At 36.5% G+C, this 17,302-nt stretch overlaps 1 long non-coding RNA gene across 1 annotated transcript; it reads right to left on the bottom strand.

The window, feature by feature from the left end:
- Positions 1-4,969: 4,969 nt before the first annotated feature.
- Positions 4,970-15,410, bottom strand: LOC121650008. Its single transcript, XR_006012196.1, has 3 exons — positions 14,982-15,410; positions 10,967-11,019; positions 4,970-5,111 (listed from the first exon to the last, which is right to left on the bottom strand). It is a non-coding gene; the product is annotated as an uncharacterized LOC121650008 (long non-coding RNA).
- Positions 15,411-17,302: the final 1,892 nt, after the last annotated feature.

The raw sequence follows: 17,302 nt of genomic DNA, 5'->3' as shown, positions 1-17,302 counted from the left end.
TCCATGGCCTCTACCCCCCCTCTGCGCCATAGTGATGCTGCAACCTATTCAAGGTTACAAACATTATGTAACGGGGCCAATGTGAAATATTCAGCAGGCTGCAGATACAGTGTGAGAGAAAATACAAACATTGCTCTGTGATCTGTTTTCATTTAGCCTAAAACCCCTCAGAACTCTAATTCAAGTGAGATTTTAAAAACGTGTGATGAGTTCTCCCCTCTCAAGATCCATTTTAGTTCATGCATTTCATTCGTTGCATAACGTATCCAACCCGTGAAGTCACGAACCTGCTGTTTCATTAAACGCGCATGTTTTTTTTAAAAAAAATCCTGCTTTGCATATGGATGTAAACCAAACCGACTTATAGGCTATTTCTAATATTAGAACTCTAAGACTTAGTTAAGTGGGATCTTTGCATTAATGGTAGTTTTTATTAAAATAGGTCAGATCAAGCGAGCAGTGAATGTGAGAAAGGATAATTTAACCCTTTATTCATGTTTTCTCATGTGTTGGAATGCCTTTATCGGCGTGGAGGTGAATCCTAAAACTAGACTACAAAGTGCACCAGTGATGTCAGCACTGACCATAATTCAGGATGTACGTCATGGCCCAGCTGTACATATATATAGATTCCTGTTACCAGGCAAATATAGGATGAAAATAAAGGACTACATTAATATTTCAAATGCAATGCCCGCCGATTCAAATGTATCCTGAAAAGTTTATATAAATTCAAATGTAGTTATGAAAATGTATTTACAATCAGCAATGCTAGAGCCACCATGTTCCACTTTAATGTGGGCCTATAGTGAAAAAAGTCCCAAATCACAGTAAGCAAATATCAAAATGAAAAAAAAATTGAAATTTCACTGCAGCTTAATGCCGCATCAAAAGATCCCCCCCTTTTTTTCCTTTTGCACATATATTATGCGGGGACTTGTTTTAACATTGTATGCATTTAAATCCTAGGATTTAATTATTTTTCACGATCAAAATGCGAATCAAGCACACAATTAAATTTAGCTTTTTATCTGGAGGGCGAAAGGTAGTAAAAGAGGAAAAAAACAAAACAAAGCAAAACAAAACCAAAAAAAAAAAAGAAACGCAACCAGCTGTGTGTCTGAGCCAATCCTATAGCCAAGCTGCACCTACATATTATATCCTGCATGTGCTCTAAGTGTTTACAAATATAAATTAAAAAACTAAAAATGTTTTAGGGATAAAATACAGGAATTCAGCCCGCTAATGCAACAAAATGCTCAAACACACTGATGCAAAAGGGAGATAATGCAAGTGTGTGTGTAACCTACGAAGCCTTTAGAGCCTTTTAATATAAATAAATGAAGCAGAAATGCAAAATGAAATTGGATAATAAAAATAGAAAATATTAACAGTAATCTAATCAGCTGTTTGTTTCCTTTTACACACACGCACATACACAGAAAATAAGCCCACATCGTTACCCTGATGTGCGTGTGTATATACATTTATATATAAATTTGTGTATTTGTTTAGTAAATTTGTCAGGATGTTGTTCAATATGTAGCTTATATATACAGTGTATATATATATATATATATATATATATATATATATATATATACACACACACATTATATATATAGGCTATATATATGTGTGTGTGTGTATTTAACATGTGGAAGAAACGGTCCTGTAGGTCACAGAAAGCGAAGATCTTCGAAAATAATAATAAAAGAGGTTATTATTATTTAAAATCAATCAACTCCAATCTGACCATAGTTATTGCTGTACAAATCCGTTCATGCGGATTTTGAATTGCACCATCAGAGGAAGAGGCCTATAGGCCAAAATAAGGTAAAAGCTGCTGCGTGCGGTCATTCATTGGAGGACAAAATGATACCGGGCCTAAGCCTTAAAATTACAGAAAAAAAATCTTCCATTACGATTATCCATGCAATAATAAACTGATACCAAGATCTCACATACACATAAAAAGTAATGTCTAATTTGTTTAGCCTTTTCAACCAGGTGTAACCAACCAATTAACTTTATTCTGATTTTGATCTTCTCGTTTTATTTATGTATATATCTTCATTTAAAGCTTTATATTACAATGTTAGGAACGGCTTTAACATCGTAATGACATATAGGCTATGCATAATATGTAGTTTTAAAAAAAAGTCATATTTGGGATTATCTCGTCTAAATGCTGATACTGCGGAGATACCTGAAATGCGCTCACATCCACCATGAGAAAATTCTGATCGATACGCCGCAAAAAGTAGAAAATGATTTAGTTTAGCTAAAACAGCATGTTATTAAATATTTTTAGATGCATTATCATTAAATAAAATAATCTAAATGTAATTCTGCTGCAAGAAAACATAATTAGACTATAAAGGCCATCAGGACATCAAGCAGAACTTTCTTCTAAAGAAAAAAATGGTTAAAAAAAAGAAGAAAAGAAAAAAAAAGCAATTTCATATAGCTGATAAATATGTAGTTTATAACCCAGTAATTTTTTTACTTTTTTGTAAAGATCCTATGCAGATCTGTATCTCACTCACAATCAGGCCTCGTGACTCCAGCAGTGCTGCAGAGGCCACGCAGGCCGGGCTGTGCGTTTCTTCTTCAGCACCGTAAACACTGATCAGTGGCAGCAGCGCGGACCCGTCTACAGTCCAACCATCTACTTAGCACCTCTTATCAGGGGTCGGGTCACGGAGGCAGTAGCCTTAGCAGAGAAGCCCAAACTCCTCTATCCCGGGCAACGTCTTCCTGCACATCTTTAGTCACTTTAACAGAAAACTGACATTTAATAAACAGGATACTAATCAATAGTGAGTTTGTCACGATAAAAAAAAAAAAAACGTTAGACAAAAACATTTTAAAGATTTTATTTCCCAAGTGTACAGGTAAAACAGTGATCACATGAACTGTTGACATTAATCTGTGAGTTTAGCTCAAACCACCCTATACACAGTGCTCCTAAGCTTCTCCAGCAGGTTTGTCAGTCCACACAGTGCTGGTTAGTTTAGCTGATTGAGAGTGGTCAGCTTTGCTTCAGCAGCACGATCAATACTGGAGACTTCAGCTAGACTTAACTCCAATATTTACGTGCTGCTACAGTAAAGCAACCATAAAACAAAAGTAATAATTAGTAACTTTTTATTAACAGGCAAACAATCACATATGCAGAATCACTCCAGACTGCTGAAAATAGCCCCTTAAAAAGATAATGGTTTCATATAGCGCTTTTCAAGGCAACCAAAGTGCTTCATGTTGAATGTTATTAATCCTAAAAAGGAAAATGCTTACCCAGAAAAACCTGGTGATGTCCATGTTGTATTTTCTGGCTTTACTGCGGCAGCACATTATGGCCTGCATCTCAGAGTAACCCACAAACCATTCCGTGCTGCTACAGCATCACCAGTCAAGGTCCCTCCAGTTCATCATCTTTGGCATTTTTGCACTTCTTTCACCATCCAGGCATCTTTTCCAGACTACACATTTACAAGTGGCTACAGACATACACTATATTGCCAAAAGTATTTGCTCACCTGCCTTGACTCTCATTATGATCCAGCTCAGCTAGGGAAGGAGGTGGTAACATAGAAAGAACGATGCCCAGTTATAAAATGGACTAACAGAATTTATTTTTCCAAGTGGCAGGTGTAAGGTAAAATGACAGAAAACCAAGAGGTGCTGCTCAAATCAAAGAACCAAATAAAACAGAATAGAATAAATAAATGGAAAAGAAGGCCAGTCTAAGGTCTATAACAAAAACAACAGAAGCAGCACTGATAAATAAACAAGATAAAACTGGAAGTAGACAGAACTGGCTCAAATCTCCAACAATTAACACTCGTATGAACTTAATAGACATCCCATACTTAATCAAATGAGCTCAATATGACCTTGGTCCACCCTCTGCAGCTATAATAGCTTCAACTCTTCTTGAAAAGGCTTTGCACAAGGTTTAAGAGAGTGTTTACAGCAAGTTTTGACCATTTCTCCAGAAGCGCGTTTGTGAGGTCTGACACCGATGTTTGAGCCTGGCTGTCAGCTTCTGCTCTAATTTGTCCTAAAGCTGTTCTATCAGGTTTAGATCAGGACTCTGTACAGGCCAATCAAGTTCATCCACACCAAACTTGCTCATCCATGTCTTTATGAACCCTAGCTTTGTGCACTGGTGAGCAGCCATGTCGGAACAGAATGGGGCCATTCCCAAACTATTCCCACAAAGTTGGGAGCATGGAACTGTCCAAAATCTCTTGGTATGCTGAAGCATTCAGAGTTCCTTTTACTGGAACTAAGGGGCCAAGACCAGCTTCTGAAACACAACCCCAAACCATAACCCCCACTCTATCTGGCACAACGCAGTCAGACAAGCGCTGTTCTCCTGGCAACCACCTTACCCAGACACTTCCATCAGATCAGATGGTGAAGCGCGATTTGTCACTCCAGAGAACATGTTTCCACTGACCCGGAGTCCAGTGGCGGCGGTCTCTACACTGCATCCGACGCTTTGCGGTGATGTATGGCTTGCATGCAGCTGCTCGCCATGGGAACCCTATCCACAAAGCTCTCTTTGCACTCTTCTTGAGCTGATCTGAAGGCCACATAAAGTTTGGAGGTCTGTAGCAATCGACTCTGCAGAAAGTTGCAGACCTTTCTGCACTATGCGTCTCAGCATCCGCCAACCCTGCTCAGTCACCTTATGGGGGCCTACCACTTCGTGGCTGAGTTGCTGTCATTCCCAATAGCTTCCACTTTGTTATGATACCACTGACTGCTGTGGAATTTTTAGGAGTGAGGAAATTTCCCAACTGGACTTGTTGCACAGGTGGCATTCTATCACAGTACCACGCTGGAATTCAATGAGCTCCTCAGAGCGACTCATTCCTTCACAAATGTTTGTAGAAACAGTCTGCATGCATCTGTGCTTGATTTTTATACACCTGTGGCCATGGAAGTGATTGGAACACCTGATTTAAATTACTGGATGGCGCAGTGAATACTTTTGGCAATATAGTGTATTACCCATCGACCTAAAGACTTTCAGACGATTACCAGGGACATATTTAACTCTTCCATCCACTTTGAAGACAGGCCAGGACGCTCTTCATCTGAAACACACAAAGGAAATGCAGTTTAATGTTATTAGACTGAACTCTGTCAAAGGTCCTGTTAAACACTGTAAAAACATGCTCAAATGTATGAACAGATTTTTACATCCATATGGAAGTTGAAAAGCTTCAACTCTTTCAGAACTTGGGTGCACCACTTTAGTTACAATGTTCAGCTGGACTTTGATGTTGGATAATACATTTGGCTCAGTGTTCCAAAGCTGCTGGATGAGGATGAGGTCAGCCTCCCCACAGGCATGTAATGTTCTTCCACAACAACCTCAGATAAATATTTCGTTATGGATGCTAGTGAATGCACAGGGGTACTGTCATGTTGAACCAAGGGGGGGGGGGGGGGGGGGGGGGGGGGGGGGGGGGATTCCCAAACTTGCCACAACACTGGGTCAAAGTGCTGACTAAGATTATCACTATATGATGTTGTATTTGGATTCCCCTCATAGGAGCCAAGCAGTTAAGAGACTGTCCTCTAGAACCTTAAGTAGTTTTGCAGATTATTTATCTTAAATAGTGAAACAGAACAAGTCACCCCTTTGCATGAAAAAAACCTTTTCTAAAGTTTAGCAAAACCTGGACAATTTTAAAACCACTGCAGCAAATGGTATACTAATGTGATTGTGCTGACACGAGTTCATAATAATTTTACAACACTAATGAAATATAAAACGTAGTGAAAACAAAAGGCATTCTTAACAAGAAGACAACCAGCATACTTTCTATTCTTATAGACCAAATTAATCCATTTTACTACGTAGTTTATATAATATGCTAACATTTTCAGTCCCAATGACGTACGTAAGAGCAGTCTGCCGGGTTCTTCCCAGAAACTACTCGTCATTAATCAAGACATCCATTCCCTAACATCAAAATCACCTGTACACACTTAATTAAATTGTTTTTTGTGTGTAGTCTGTATGTGGGCGAGTTTGAAACTTTTAGTGGTATAACATGTTTTTATTATTATTATTTTATTTATTTTTTTACTATGTTTTAATAACTACCTGTCCAGGGACTGCAAGTGGAAATTGGCAGTTTTGCTAAAGCCTGGCACCAAAAATATTTCCCTTTGAGGTAAATGTATAGCTGTGCATGTCCATGTCAAATAAATAGATTCAAATTAAAACCTGAAATGCCAGGTAAAGCTATTCGAAAAAATAAATATATAAATTACAAGCCCACAAGTAGGAACATGAAAGTACCATGATCCAAATCATGTCCAGATAAAGTTTGTCTCAACTTTTGTTGCAAAATGTTTAAAAATTTCCTTAAATTATTTTAATCGTAATAAACTGTGTCCTATGTATGTAAACTTGTTAAAATAACTTTCCTATCTTGGTAATAATCTTAAAGGAGATTGGCTATAGCAATTGTGTTGCCACTAGAGGTCTCAATGGACCTGTCATTATGATCTAGTCTGAAATGGACCTGATAGTCTGAATCTAAAAACATACCCAACATACTTCCCTTCCAATAAGGCACAGACAAGTCGTTCATTTATTTTTCTTATCTTATATTTTCTTCCTCCATACAACCTCAAACTGGCACAGTTCAGATGCAAACACTTTCTAAAAAAAGCCATTTTATTCACTCACTTTAGAAAGGTTATTTACTTTTAGTATTTACTTTTCTCATGGAAAACTGGATAATAGAAGGAAAATAAACATTAACAGCAACAACAGCTGGTCAGCTGCACTAAGACATTTATACTGTCTGACAATCAAGAAGAGGATACGTGACTGGTTTTTGTTGCATAAAAACAAAACAAAAAACAGTTGCAAGAATATGACTATTAAACTTTGCGCGCCATTGCTTCAAATAGTCACAGTACAAAATGGCCCTATTCTTAAATTTATTACATTACAATCAATAAAAGCAACTGTCAGTCTCAATTAACATTAACTAAAAAGTCATAAGTCAGTGTTATAATATGCAGTGAAGCTGAAAAAGGATGTAAAGATAAAAAATAAACAGTTAGACAAAAAGGCTCTGCTGACATTGATATCACTACATAATGTATCGCCGCACAATGGCTTCACTGATAAATTATTTTTCTGTTAGTTAATACTCAAGAGAATGCACTTGGGGAAGTCTCAGAGAAGCAGGGATAAGTGTGTTTGAGAAGTTCAACTGAACTGGCAACATTATACATGGCATATCAGTCATAGTTAAAAGACATAGGATGTGTCATTTCTTTCTGTCTCAAAGCAAATGCCTTTCCTGATAACAGACATTAACAAGCAGGTCAGTGTTGTTCAGTCTGACAGACACTAGCAGGGGGGGTGGGAATATGGTGAGGACCGATAAGTACTGCTTAGTGTTTTTAATATGGATGTTGTGTAACCATATGACAAAGAAATAAATTAAATAAATAATAAATTAAATAAATAAAAAGGTATGTATAGCTAAACACAGTACAATTTTTTCTAATAAGAAAATCTGTGCTTCTTTAACAAAACCAACATTTTACACTTCATAAATTTCTATCTACCATTCCCCAAAAATTTGTTTGCATTACTTTTGACACCATTTGCAAAATTTCTTGCACCTTCTCTACAAATGATTTCAGGCAAAAATGACTAAAGAACACTGAGATCACAAAAAGTTGAGAAAAAAAAAACAAAGAACTCCCCCCAACAAAAAAACCACAATCCTTACCATGTGGAATGTAGTGTATTACATGTTACAGCAGTTTAAACAAAAAATGTAGGGGGGCGCAGAGAGAAAAAAATAAATGTTAGTTGCATATTTAATTTAAATTTACAAATCAGATTTCTATTTGTATACACATTATTTTTGGGGAGTAAAATCCATGCTAGACCATGTAATTATCTCATGTGTTAGCTAAAATGTGTAACACAGTAGAGCATAAATTAAACTGAAGCCTAAATGGAAAGAAAAGACTTTTCCCTGCCACCCCCACCAAAAAAATAATAAAATAAAAAATCCAGAGGAACAAAATTAGACAAGTTGCCTCATTTCCTTTTAAGATAATCATTCCTTTACAACTCTTGTTGAAAACTGTTTATATCAATGGCTCTAACCTCTCCCTATTTTTCTCCCTCCCCTTTCAGGAAGCATGCCCAGACATGTCACCTTCACTGCTCTGCCTTTTAACCCATTCCTGACACTTGCTCCCAATACAATGACCTCAAAGAGTCACCTGACCCTGAGGTTGAAAGGTCAAGTAACCTCCTACACCCTGCCGGGTTCAGGGACATGGACATGACAACCCATCACCTCCCCAGATCAAGTGGTCTGGGCTCGCCTCTTCTGGTGTGTTTTACACAGTCTAGATTTGCAGTGACATCCTAAGGAGGGGGAAAGAAGAAGAAGAAGAAGAAGGGAGAAAAAAAAAAGAAACAAAAAAAAAAAAAACACAGATGGATTTTCGTACCTATCCACGTCAAAAGATCCATGTTAAAAACATTACTGGTTAATACCACCTAGAATACGATGATAGATATGCCCCCCCCCCCCCCCCCCCCCCCCCCCCTTCTCTGTTCACTGTGGCACCCTAACGAAATACATCCTTTTGCAATTACAAATCCATTTCTTTTAGAGTGTAAGCCAAATAAACAACAGGTTTTAGACTTGCCAAATCATTGTGCTGGCTTTGGCAAGAAATAAACTTAGTACATTTATACTATTTAAGACTGTGCCACAACATGAGAATTTAGGATTAAATATATAAAGTACTGGGTAATATTTTGTACAGCAATAATCATTGTCATTATCTCTGTTCCATACCAATTTTTCCATAGTTATAATTGAAAAAAAAAAAATATATTGCTACACAAATTATTAATTTTGGGGTGCAAGTCTAAATGCAGCATATATATATATATATATATATATATATTTTTTTAGTGGATAAGAGTTGCTACCAATAAGGAACAGCTTTGTTCTGAAACTAAACAGTAGTGCTCTAATGGTATGTGTTAATCCAAGAAAAGCCCATTACATTTGCACACCCAGTAAAACATGTTAAGCAGAGGCACTGACAGAGTGACAGGGATTCCCTGGAAGATCCAGCCATACCTCGTCGCATCAACTAAGGGCACAGGACAACAATAGCAGGTATGTGAGTGATCTTGCAATCTGTGGTCAATAGTCCCCTCCACTTACTACCAGGTGTGACTGAGAAAAAACTCTTCACACTTGAGGTACATAATGTCTGTACTGTAAAATTATTTTAAATAGTGGAAAACATTATACATTTGATATTATATAATAATAAGAAATAATAAATGGATAAGCATTCCTGAAATCTATATGGTGCAATTTGTGATTAATCTGACTAGATTTGCCATTTTGACTTAATGACAGTATGTCTTACAACAGAGGTAGAACTTATCTTTAAAAATTTATTAATAAACTGGAGTAAAAGTAAATTTAAACACTTCTAGTACATTATGGTACGATAATCCTGGAACTTGCTGCAGTTTCTGGCACTTAAATACACCAGTTGTGTCCACAATGTGGTGAAATATTTAATCCAAACATACAACTACTGTACTTCTTCAACAACGTAAACCATACATTTTAAAACAGCCCTATGGTCCCCAACAAATTAATTTCTAGTCTTTTTCAGGACTTAATTGCTTCATTTGGACCCTTTTAAATTTTGTTCCTCCTCACAAAGAAAGAGTGCAGCAATAAACAGGATGCAGACAGCGTAGCACACAATGATGCAACTTCACAAGTATGGTCAAGGGACTTGATTTACACTTGCCCAGTATTTTTTAAAATAAAATTAAAAATAAACAAAAAAACAAACACTTTACATTTTATATTACAATAATAATCATTAACAAAACTGCCAACCACTTTCATTATGTTGACTTACTTTTTACAGAGCAAAGAGGTAATCTGACACTAAGATCCAAGTGAGTGTGTATGTTGCATGTGCATGCTCACATATTCAAGAAAAGAGGAAGCAAGGCCAAAGTGTAAAAGTTGAATCCAACACCCATAAACTTGTGCAGTAATTACAGACTAAACCTATTTTTGAAAGGGACACCTATTATAACTCAAATTAAACTAAAAATAGATATTAACATAAATCCTATGAATATCGTAAAAAATACATTAAATAAAAAAAGTGTTTTGTAAACACCAAAACCACAACATTTTATACAAAAAATTAGGCTTTCAATTTAACTTAAAGCTTTTGAGTCAACATTTACTTTATGCGGTGGAACAATCAAATAAACAGAACTTATATAAATAATAATTAAATAAAAATGCAATATGTCTTCAGGCTAAAAAAAAAAACGCAGAACTGGCTGTTCTGTGTCCTTTCTATGCTTAACTATTTACTTCAGCACTGTCACTTTATAGTGTCAAATCTACATCAGTATTTCAATCTTAGATGCAACAGTAATTCCAAAACTACACATGGTGATATTACTATTGATATTACTACAATAAATTTAGACTAGTTTTCATTTTTAAAGCAGACCAAACAAGACACTCAAATTGTGAAAATGTCTACTCTATACACATCCATGCACAGGTGATGTTTTTTTTTTTTTTTTTTTTTTTTTAACACATCAGGGTTGAAATAAAGACAAAAAAATAAATTAATTAAAAAAATCAGAGTGATGGAAACAAACTATAATTTTTGTTTTTAGATCATTAGAAAACTTTGTAATTGAAGTATACACACTTTTATATTTTTGGCTGATCTGGCAACCTGAACTGACAAAAAGATTGTGGCAAAGAAAAACACTGTGTAGTAAACAGATATGCTCCCGCTATGTCAAGATCGTTCTGCCAGTGCTGTGGCAGGTAATCACATTACTACCTAAAATTTAATTATCAAACAGATAACTCACCAGCACTGCAACTGCTGATATCCTTCTAAACATGCCAACGTCCAACAGTACCTCTACAACAAACAAATAGATAAAACATAAATTAATTTTAAAACTGCAAACTTTTGAGTGAAGCAGGGGCAAGAGATATGCTATCAATGAAATACTTCTAACTTAACAAACATAAATCAACATTTTTAGACAGTGACCATCCAAAATTCATCAATGTCCATAACAAATTATAAGGGTTTGGGTGTGTCATAAAAATTGCACAATTTTCAAATAAGCAGATTTACAGAAAATGTGATGTCTACACAACCCATAACAGTTAACCATATAACCGATATTTACTTTACAATGCACCTCTTACACATTCTGCTAAACATTTCACATTTTTAAAACAGGTGTAATGCTTTGTGCACTATAGTGATGAAGCACAAAGTGTACAAGAAAAATCAAAGCTAAAGCAAAACAAAACAAGCATGCAAGGCCCTGGCACCCTCATTTGCTGCACTGCTGCCACTACTGATATCAGCATTAACTAACTGTATGGTTAAATACATCATGCAAAATACTCCCCCTAAGATAACATCTAAACTGGAGGCTTAAGACACACTGCTGATATAACTTGAAATATATCTGTATGGAAACTGAGTGACCATTTGACAGCTTCTGCTACATATTGCTGAGACGCAGAACTGAAATCAAGGCCAACTCCTGGAAAATAACCAACAAGACCTGTGAAAACCTGTTCCCATCACAGCAAATTTGAATACTATAAAGTTTGTGCTGAGTGGTGCAGAAAGACGGAAGAGAAGGGTGGGGGTTCTCTGCAGTCTGGCTACAACACATGCGACAAGTACAAGAAGAGAGGCACAGTTTCACCAGGAAATGGGGGTGGGAGCCCATTTTGCCAGAGGGGTCTGAGAATACAGAATGATGAGTCACAGAATGTCATGCTAACAGCCTAAAACTGTACAACGGTGCTCTACAAAGAGAGTGGAAAGCCAAATACCAGAGAATGGAGGGGGAAACAGAAACCTGTAGCATTTAAAGCAGATTAACAGTGGGCACTACAGTGAGGAGAGAGAGAGGGAAAAAAAAGTTAAATTGCAAAAGTACAAATCTCTTTTCTCAAAATATTTGCATATACTAAAATCCTCTTAACCAATTTAGGTAGATTAGATACATACTCCAAAACAAAGTTACAAGTGAGAGTACAAATATTAAGACTATTGATAGTAAAATTCCACTTTGACAAAGTACAACCCACCCACTTCTAGACATTACAAATACGAAACTTCACTGATATGCACACTCTCTGCAGACGAAATAATTTTAATAATTCTATTTAAAATATACTGCTTCCACATCTGAATTTAAACACAATAATCAGTAATGCTTGCTTAGTTTAATTTAAAAAGCTGCCATCTTGAACTTGTGTATTTGGTACTTTATCTATTTTTTTGTACATTTTTTAAATAGCTCTACAAAGTCAATTGATTTATTTTTTTCATTAATAACATACAGCATTTGACTTTCAAATATAAACTATCTGCAACTAAATGACTGAATTGGCACATTGGCAGAACATCATGTCTACTTCCATTTTCAGCACAAAATAGGCTGTTACCGTAAGTTAATTAATTTAAAGAAAAAAAGGTTAAGAAGCCATATCATAAAAAGAGATAATGAAACTTAAAAACACTGTCTATGTTATACTTTCTACTGAATGCTATTAAGAGGCAACACAAGTGTAGTGTACAAAACTAATTATTTTCTCCTCCCACTGTAGTCCAAACTGACCTCACCACAACACATTTTCCTGATTATTAATTAAGAAATATATATGGGATTTTTTTAAAATATATATTAGAGATGCATGCAGTCAGGCACATGGAAGTTACTTAACACAGCTTCACTATTAAATAAATAAGAAACTTTTAAGTTGTCCATAGTTTACACCATGTGATGTGCATTACTCCAAAAGCTGACAATCACACGCCTGTCACATTTTGACCATTAACCACTATGTTCAATGTGCTTTAAATGTGATCCCACATATTCATGTTTTCTTACAAGTCAGGCACATCAGATATAGCTGTAGAGTAATTTCCTCCTCTTGTACCTCTTTACTTTGCTATGAATCCATGAAAAGTCTCAGTCACATCATATTAGTTTATTTCTCTCTCAACTAAATTCCCACAATGATAAACAAAATCTCTCTAGATGAGCAGAACAGTTTCACAATGAATATGCCACCCCATTTCTACACCAAATATTACAGTTAGGGCACAATATGCCATTCCAGTGAAGAAAACTATGCTATTTGCCAGATCTTCATTCAAACACAGCATATATATTTGAAATGGAAGTAAAACTCATTACCTTACTGCAGCAGAATGTATGACAAAATAAAAATTCTGGAGAAAATGCTATTGGTAAGTACACTGTCAGATGTGGTGGGCCTTGGGAAAAAGGCAATGCATGGAAAATACACCGAAGTGCTTGAAATATCTCATTATCATCTAAAATATTTTCTGGGTTTACAGTAACCAATATATTGTACTATGTGGACACTTATTTGTTTGAATAACTGCAACACACAATATAGGAAGGCCTCAAATTATGTAACACATTAAAACGATCTCTACCTACAAGGAAGTAGAAGGGGCGGGTTTAGAGGCACAATTATATGGTGGCTTTCTTTTCCTCTCATATGTTTTATTTGTCAAGTAGTCCTGCTCTTGTTTAAAGAAAAAAAATGCATAAAGCTGAATAAATGACCCAAAAGGTTCCACAATAGTAATGAATGAGTAAGTGCATTCAGTCACTCTTCGCTTACTGCTGTGTCGTCGACGTCTCCCCCACAAGAAAAAAAGGTAAAAGGAGACGAAAAGCAATATCAGAGTCGTCTGCATCAAATTACTACAAACTGAGAAAAAAAAAAAAAAAAACCCGCGAGCAAAGGGCAGCACAAAAATTAAGATTTTTGTTTTTATAGACTCATGTTAATCGCACATTATGGTATCATAACTGGCTGTGGTAGATATTCGTCAAAGGTTTGAGACAGCTACTAAAGTTGAATAATCAGAAGTTGCGCCCTACGATTGTTGACATTTGGCCGAGAGCCACATAGATCAGATACTGGCATCTTTTAACGGATAACGATAAAAAAAAAAGCAACTATGTGGATAAGCTTTACATTTGTCACCAGCCATCGAAGATACGTTACTGAACGAGTTGTCACTAATAACATCAACAACTTAAAAACAAAGATATTGAACTAAAACAGGTTTGATAATTATTATTTTTTATTATTATTAATTTTGAAGGCATCACTGACTTTAAGGTAACAAAGCAACATAATGATAAACTTACCGGGTATTCACATTCCAAAAACTGCTTGCAACATCTCATATGCAATTTACCAACTCGGACAAAATGTCTGCCTTTGCTAACAAGCTTGGTAAAATTAAGTTACCACAAAAGGCACCGTGTCTGTTCTGGTCTAACGTTTTCATTTTTTCCCTCCCAACCCTGTGAAGGTGCCGTGTGCATGTGTTGACACTGCCGACTCTCCGCTGCTCGAGGCTGGTTGCTTTTACACCTCCCGCTCAAAACTGGGCTCCAATCCCAAATAAATAGTCCGTTATAGTTCAACTTTCATTAAATAAAATCAAAGTTATGTCCCGTCTGAATATGAAATAATTTCTCATCTAGTCGTTGTTTATTTATTTATTAATTTATTTTCGAATAAATCTTCCTCGCCTCCTGGATAAAACCCGCTGTATGAGCGCATTCCCCCACCCCACCCCCTCTACCGTTACAGCGCAGCAAACTCAGAAATCCCTCTCTATGTACTAGCACGCTAAGCTAACAAGCTAGCAGCTAGTAGAACAGGCTGGCAAACTGGCCAAATGGCTAACGTCTCCCCGCCACTGTCGGTCTCTTCTGTTTCCCCCGCATTCCCCTCCTCCAGTCCGTTAAAAATGACCCAAATAAAATACATCTAAATACATTTGACTGCAATTACCTGTGTTTCTGCTGAAATAAGGCGATTCCCTCTCTATAATCGCAGTTTGATTTTAACCGCTTGGTTTCTCCTCAGTCTCAGCGACAGCTTTCTACATTCGCAGCATCCTCTCCCCGCAGCTGTTGAGGCAATCGCTGCTCACTCGAAAATGGCGCCGAAAGATACACTCCTCATTCAAATTCGATAGAGCCTCCCATTCTCCCTATTGGCTAAATGCGAAGTGGATTCCGCGTAGCTGATTGGACGCTGAAAATGCACTCTCGAATGATGTCGCAGCCCACCGCAGCGATCAACAGACAGAGACAAATTAACTCTTTGAGACCCACACGTACTTTTGCATGAAAAACTGACGTAAAGACCTTTACGTTCAAAGTTATTCAAACCAGAATGCTGATTTGAAATGAATACCTGAATCTTTACTAGTGACTATATAAATATAACTAATTTCCAGCTTTCATAACACACGCAAAAATCTATACAACTGCAATAAGAGAGTGAGAGAAACCAAAAATATGATAAATTATGTCCTTGTGACCCTATTAGGCCACGCCATTTTTCATAGATAAAGCTATTATACGTGGTTTATATATCTTAATGCTGCATCAAATTTCAACTTGCTAGATACAAATGGATCTAAATTACAAAACATCATTGAAAGCTTAAAGGCTGTACCTGCATGACAAATGCGTGTCTGAACCACATCAAAACAGGAATGAGTTGTATTTATCCTCAGGGTTACAGTACATTGTTTCACCAAGATGACACCAATTAGTCATCTGTCTGCCACTGCACTTCTACTAACTGATTATTAATACCTCTTATCTCTTTAACAAGTGGGTGAGAGAACTTTTCAAAATGTGCAATCATTACACAGAGCCTTTGTAATAGCATGTTGTATACATGAGCGGTTTTAATAAATTGCTCACTATATTGAAATACCGTTCTTACTGCCTTTGATATGAACATTATTATAGTGTCTATTTAAAATGTCTTCCTTATTTATAGAATGGGTGGTTATCTGCAATCCAGGCAGTTGCTCTTATCTTAGACTGACAGGCCTATCAAAGGCAATCTATGGACAGCCAAATAAAACACATTATTGCAGCCATAAGATGGCATGTAACATCTGGTTTATATGTATTATCAGGTCAGCATGTAAATCCTGAAACCAGGGAGATGCAAACTGACTGATGCTAGTGAAGAAAAAGGAAAAAATTAAATAATAATAATAATAATTAAAAAAAAAAATGCTCTGAGTCAGTGAGGTCTAAGGGATAGTAAACACAGACGCTCACGCTGCATTTCTCCCTCTCAGCCATCCTTTGGAGTTGGCTTATTTTCCCCAGTTTCAATGAGGACATTGCTTCTTATCTTAAATTGCGCTGACATCATATTGCCCTCTCTAATTTTAATTAGGTTTAGTTCTCAGTTGCATCATTTTTAAAACTTTTCATTGATTTGCTATCTATACCTTTCAAAAGCACTTGGGCCTAGCTTAATTGAGTCCATTCCATGAGTAAATTGTGGTACATTTAATTTGTCTTAGTTTTTAAATCAGTCTGGCAACACTGTATTATTAAATGCACAGTTCTGGTATAAAAGTTGTAGCAACAAAATACACAGGTTGAGCTCTGCAGCTATAATTTCACTATTATCGCATCCACAGTAGAATAGTGTGCCTCAGGCAAGACAAACAACAGTTTTAACCTAATGCATACAAAATAACAACACATATACTATACCTGCTCTTTGAGGGTGCCCAAGAAAAGGCTTTAGCTGCAATCAGTTGTAAGGTGTGCCAAGTGATAAGAGGCAAATATTCCTACACTTCTTTTCCAGAATATTTACTTTTCTTCATTCACATTAATGACATTTTAAAGATTTTCAGCAAGCAGAAAACTTTTTTACACCGCTGTGTGCTATAGTAAAACACATAATGTTTTCTACTTTTGGAATAAAGGCAGACTGGAAAAGAGAGAGGGCGCCCATTGTATATGCATTCTGCTGTAGTGTGGACAATAGGGTGGAGAGGAAAAAAACACACTTGTTTACAGATAAACTGGTTTGGACAGGAAGCCAGTAAGGAGGAGCTCTGTGTTGTTAAACAGGCATGTGGAGAGGCAGGGATGAGCCAGCGAAAAACATCACCATGACCATGAGAAAATTATGATGCAGTACTCATAGACATTGCTTGCACTAATGCACACATTCATATCCACAACGCACTTATGCATAACTTCCAGCTCTGCAGTCAAGTAGCTATACTAGGAAACTACTGTATTTTTCAAACATTGCACAGTAACCTCTACACCCAAAATCCC

Source organism: Melanotaenia boesemani, chromosome 12 (assembly GCF_017639745.1).
Source record: "Melanotaenia boesemani isolate fMelBoe1 chromosome 12, fMelBoe1.pri, whole genome shotgun sequence".
Classification (NCBI taxonomy): Eukaryota; Metazoa; Chordata; class Actinopteri; order Atheriniformes; family Melanotaeniidae; genus Melanotaenia; species Melanotaenia boesemani.
The sequence above is the reverse complement of the archived record's forward strand: the minus strand, read 5'-3'. Positions and strand labels throughout refer to the sequence as shown.